At 38.2% G+C, this 6,010-nt stretch overlaps 1 pseudogene; it reads left to right on the top strand.

Annotated features, from left to right (window-relative positions):
• The first annotated feature begins 342 nt into the window (after positions 1 to 342).
• Positions 343 to 6,010, top strand: part of LOC102836777 — a 62,326-nt pseudogene continuing 56,658 nt past the window's right edge.

The raw sequence follows: 6,010 nt of genomic DNA, 5'->3' as shown, positions 1-6,010 counted from the left end.
TTTTAAGATATTTAAGGGTTCATATCAAGCTAAAATTGCCATAATTAAAAAGAAGCTAACAAATCAACAATCAAAAGGAGAGTTTTTAACATACGTCTTTCAGTACCACTCATTTGTCAGTTTGTCATACATTAGTGGCTTGCATGTTATTGTGAAGCTGGAAACTGTGGACCAGTATTTCAAATATGATCAAGTTTACCCATGGTGGATAGATTTCCGCAGAGCCCCCAGACTAAGACAAACTAATGAGGACCTGATGATACACTTCAGAAAGAACAAAAAAAAAGCTAATGAAAAGCCTTATGAATAATAGCAGCACATTGTCTGATATAGTGCTGGAAGATGAGTTCCTCAGATTGGACAGCACAACAAAATATAATTGAGGAAGAGCTGCAACCTCGAAGTATCGACATTAATGAAGTGGGTGAGACAAAGCTTTTGGGACCTAAATTTGCTGATGTGGCATGACTCAAAGTGAGAAGAAACAGCTTCAGTTATCAATTAATAATCTGAAGGTGGAATGTACCAAATATGGATCTAGGAAAATTGAAGGTAATAAACAATGAAGTGAAAGGCAAAAAGACAGATAACCTAGGCATTAACCATCTAACCTAAATGAATGGTTTTGGCTATTTTGAATGAAACAATCATATGATCTACTATGCCAAGAATGACAAGTTGAAGAGGATTGGCATTATGTTCATAATTAAAAAGAACCTTTCAAAATTAATTCTGAAGTACAACACTGTCCACGATAGGATAATACCCACTCACCTACAAGGAAGACAGTTAATACTTGTTGTTAAGTGCCATCGAGTCAATTTTAACTCATAGAGACCCTGTATAGGGTTTCTGAAGAGCGGCTGGTGGATTTGAACTGCTGAGCTTGTGGTTAAAAGTCCAGTTCTGATCCTACGATACCACTATTATCCAAATTTAGACATCAACCACTACTGCCAAATGTGAAGAAATTGAAGATTTTTACCAACTTCTGCAGTCTGAAATTGATTAAACATGCAATAAAGCAGGGTCACTATGGGTTGGAACTGTACTTAACAACAACAACAATAACTACTGATGATTGGAATGTGAAAGTTGGAAACAAAGTTGGAAAGTTACAAAAAAAGTCGATCAGCAGTCGGAAAATATGGCCTCGGTGATAGAAATGACGGCAGAGATTGTATGTTAGAATTTTGTTATACCAGTGAATTATTCATAGCAAATAGCCCTTTTCAACAACATTAAGAGGGAAAATATACATAGATCTTATTGGCTGAAATACATTGGAAACAACATCTGTGGAAAGAGACAATCAAGACGCTCAATATCATCAATTAGAACAAGACCAGAAGCTAACTTTCAAACAGACTATTAATTACTCACATGTAAGGAGCTCTGGTAGTGTAGTGGTTATGAATTGGGGTACTAACCTCAAGGTCAGCAGTTCGAAACTAACAGATGTTCTACGGGAGAAAGATGAGGTTTTCTGCTCATGTAAAAATTTACAGCCTCAGAAACCCTGTACAGGGTCGCTATGAATTGGAACCAACTCCACGGCACACCACCACCACTATTACCAAGTCCAAGGTGAAGCTGAAGAAAATTAAAACAAGTTAACAAGAACCAAAATCCAGCTGTGAGTATATCACACCTGAATTTAGATACCTTTTCAAGAAGAGATTTAACACAGAGAACACTAATGACCAAAGACCAGAGGAACTGTGGCATGACATCAAGGACATCATACATGAAGAAAGCTAAAAGTCACTAAAAATATAGGAAAGAACAAAAGACCAAAATGCATGCCAGAAGAGACTCTGAAAGTTGAATATTGAAGCCTTCTATTATCAAAATATTGAATGATGCAGGTAGTCTCAGAAGAATATAGAAGGAATATACAGTCACTATACCAGAACGAATTGATGGACTTGCCAATGTTTTAGGAGGTTAACACATAATCAAGAAACAATAGTATTAGATGAAGAAACCAATGTTGCCCTGAAGATATTTGTGAATACTAGGCTCCAGAAATTGATGGAATACTGATTGAAATGTTTCAGTAAATGTATATAGGACTTGAGGCGCTCATTCATCCATGCCAAGAAATTTGGAAGACTATTAACTGGCCAACTGACTTGAAGAGTTCTATATCATGCCCATTCCCAGGAAAAGTGGCTCAACAGAATATAGACATTATTGAACAATATCATTAATATCACACACCAGTAAAATTTTGCTGGAGATAATTAACAAATATTTGCAGCAATACATCAACAAATAATTGCCAGAAATTCAAGTCAAGTTCAGAAGATGACATGGAATGAGAAATAGCATTGCTGATATCAGTCGGATCTTGGCTAAAAGCAGAGAATTCCAGAAAGATGTTCATTAATTCTGTGTTTTATTGACTCTGCAGAAACATTCAGCTGTGTGGATCATAATAAATTATGGATAGCTTTGCAAAGAAAGGGAATTCCAGAATAAATTGTGCTCATTTATAGAACAAGGGAATACTACATGGTTTTAAATCAGAAAATATGTGTATCAGGGTTGGATCATTTCACCATATTTATTCAATGTGTATGCTAAACAAATAATCTGAGAAGCTTGATTACATGAAGAAGAATTTTGATCAGGATTGGAGAGGACTTATTAGCAATATGCAAATGACTCAATCTTGCTTGCTGAAAGTGAAGATGACTCGAAGCACTTACTGTGACGCTCAAAGACTTCAGCTTTCAGTATGGATTATACCTCAACATAAAGAAAGCAAAACTCCTTACAATTTGGCTACATTATGATAAATGGAGAAAAGATTGAGACTGTCCAGGGATCCACAATCATGGAAGTAGCAATCAGAAAATAAAATGATTTGGACAAACCTGCTACAAAGGATCTCTTAAACGTGCTAAAAAGCAAGATTTTCACTTTGAAGACTAAGATGTACCTGACCCAAGTCATAGTGTTTTCAACCGACCTCATATGCATGCAAAAGCTGGGCAACATATAAGGAAGATGGAAGATGAACTGATGCCTTTAAATTATGGTGTTGGTGAAGAATACAGAATGGGCTGCTGGAAGAGCTAACAGATCTGTATTGGAATAGGTACAGTCAGGATGTTCACTAGAAGTGAGGATGGAGAAGCTGTGTCTTATTTGATTTGAACATGTTATCAGGAGGGATAAGACCCTAGAGAAAGACATAATATGTGGTCAAGTTAAAGGTCAGGAAAAAAAAAAGACCCTTAGTGAGATGGATTGACACAGTGGCAAAAACAGTGGTCTCAAACATAGAAATGATTGTAAAGATGCTGCAAAACCAGGCAGTGTTTTGTTATGCTATATGGTGGTGGTGGTTATGTGCCGAGGAGCTGGTTCCAACTCACAGCAACCCTGCATAGGGTTTCCGAGGCTATATATCTTTACGGGAGCAGAAAGCTTCTTCTTACTCCCATGGAATCACTGGTAGTTTTGAACTGCTGACCGTGAGATTAGCAGCCCAACTCATAACCATTACACTACCAGAGCTCTGTATGCTATATTGAGGGGGCTTTAAAGTATGGTGTGAAGTTAGCTTGACAAATTATGCTCCGGCATGTTGTATTGGCCTGCTGCTGGCCCTGCAGGCTTCTCAATAGGTTTGGTATGGAAAAAATCTACAAAGGTCAAGTGAAGGTAACAGGAGATGAATACAATGTGGAAAGCACTGATGGCCAATCTGGTGCCTTCACCTGCTACTTGGATGCAGGCCTTGCCAGAACTACTACTGGAAACAAAGTTTTGGGGGCTCTGAAGGGTGCTGTGGATGGAGGCTTGTTTATCCCTCACAGTACCAACCGAGTCCCTGGTTATGATTCAGAAAGCAAGGAATTCAATGCAGAAGTACATCAGAAACACATCATGGGTCAGAACATTGCAGATTATATATGTTACCTAATGGAAGAAGATGAAGATGCTTACAAGAAACAGTTCTCTCATTACATAAAGAACAATGTAACTCCAGACATTATGGAGGAGATATATAAGAAAGCACATACTGCTATTTGAAAGAATCCTGTTTATGAAAAGAAGTCTAACAAAGATGTTAAAAAAAAAGAGGCGGAATCATCCCAAAATGTCTCTTGCCCAGTAGAAAGATCGGATGGCTCAGAAGACGGCAAGCTTTCTCAGAGCTCAGGACAGGTTGCTGAGAGGTAAGCCAAATCACAATTTTCTATGACATTGTTCCAGAGAATGATAATAAACCTATTGACCAAGATAATGGAAAATTTCCAGGAATTTTTGAAACCCCTCATATATATTGTTCCTATGGGTTGCACCTTAAAACAACAACTCTCAGTTCTTTTTAGGTCGAGGAGACAAAAAATTAGTTATGATCCAATATCTGAGTTTTAAACAAGATTTAAAAATTTGGTGTGTGTATATTATATATATTTTTATATACAAATAGATAAATATGTTTGGATATGCATAAAATATTTCTAACGTATACAATAGAACTAAAGCTGGAGATGTTACTATTGGGGTATTAAATACTTTCCTAGCATATCCATGCTTTTGAACCATTAAAATATTGAGCTACTGGCATGAATTATGTACTTTAAATAAATAATAATGTCTAACTACTTTAAAAAAAAGAAAAGAGGAAAAGAAACAAAGCTTTCTAAGTCAAGACTTTTTAAGTAATGATAAGAGATTTGAGTCCTGGTGTGGCCCTGTGGGATAAAGCACTGGACCACAAGGTCAGTTTGAACCACAAGGTCAATGGTTCAGACTCAGCAGTCACTCCTCCGAACCCCTATAAAGGGTCATTATAAGTCTATGGGAAGTCCTGGTGTGGCACTGTAGGATAAGCACTGGACTGCAACCTCAATTTGAATCATAAGATCAGTGGTTCAGACTCACCAGCTACTCCTTGGAAACCCTATACAGGGTCACTATTAGTTGGAACTGACTTAATGACACTTAACAACAACTTGAGTCTATGAGTGGAGTCAAAAACAACAATAGATGACATGATATGTATTATCTTAAACTATTTCTGGGTGAAAGACCCTGTGCCTGATCAACGGAATGGCATTGCAACTACCTACCCCCAATTGGCACTGAATGGGGTCCTGCTTGAGCTTCTGGAAAGCTTGGGTCTTTGTTACACCTGGAGACCCTCCCCCCTCTCTGTTATTCCAGGTTTCATGAAAATCTCCATATTCCCACCCACTGCAAACTCACCAGAACTGTATCCAGACCACACCGCCTTAAACACCCCAGTCTGTAAGAGAACAGACCATCTGGCTTTTGGTGTCCTTTAGAAGGAGCTCTGGTAGTGTAGTGGTTACGAATCGGGCTGTGAACTGCAAGGTCAGCAGTTCGAAACTACCAGCTGCTCCATGGGAGAAAGATGAGGCTTTCTGCTCCCATAAAGATTTACAGCCTCGGAAACCCAGTTTAGGGTCGCTATAGGTCGGAACCGACTCGATGGCACTTAACAACAACAACAACAGTGACTTAAGAATACCAGCTCCCAGGTTTACTCTCAATAAACCTGCCTGCTGTTGAAGCCAAGACTTTCACCTTCCTCTCCTTCTTTCTTTTCCTTACACTGGGTATTTGCAAACATTTTGGAATATGTCCCACTAGAAATCCTTAATAAAACAAAGTTTTTGTTTGTTTGCTTTTTTTAATATCAAATATTCTTGCTCTCCTTTATCTACTAAACTTTCTAAAGAAATTTAGAATGCCATGGAATTTGATAGCCATGTATTTGTTGAATAGGCTTTTGTTTGTTAAAACAAAAGCTTTTGAGAGGTAATGAGGACTTCCGGAAAAAGATGGCGGATAGGGTAGAAGTGTAGTGATGAGCTCTGCCAAGAACAACACAGACTACAGGACCAAGAAGGCTCAGGGAATGGTCCCAGTACTCTGAACCACATATAAAGGAATATTTAGAAGGTTGAAGACTCACAGCTGGGGAGTTTGTGGCAGAAGCAAGAAATCCATTGCTTCCTGGTTC

Source organism: Chrysochloris asiatica, unplaced genomic scaffold, assembly GCF_000296735.1.
Source record: "Chrysochloris asiatica unplaced genomic scaffold, ChrAsi1.0 scaffold00206, whole genome shotgun sequence".
Classification (NCBI taxonomy): Eukaryota; Metazoa; Chordata; class Mammalia; order Afrosoricida; family Chrysochloridae; genus Chrysochloris; species Chrysochloris asiatica.
This window is presented reverse-complemented; position numbering and strand designations above follow the sequence as displayed.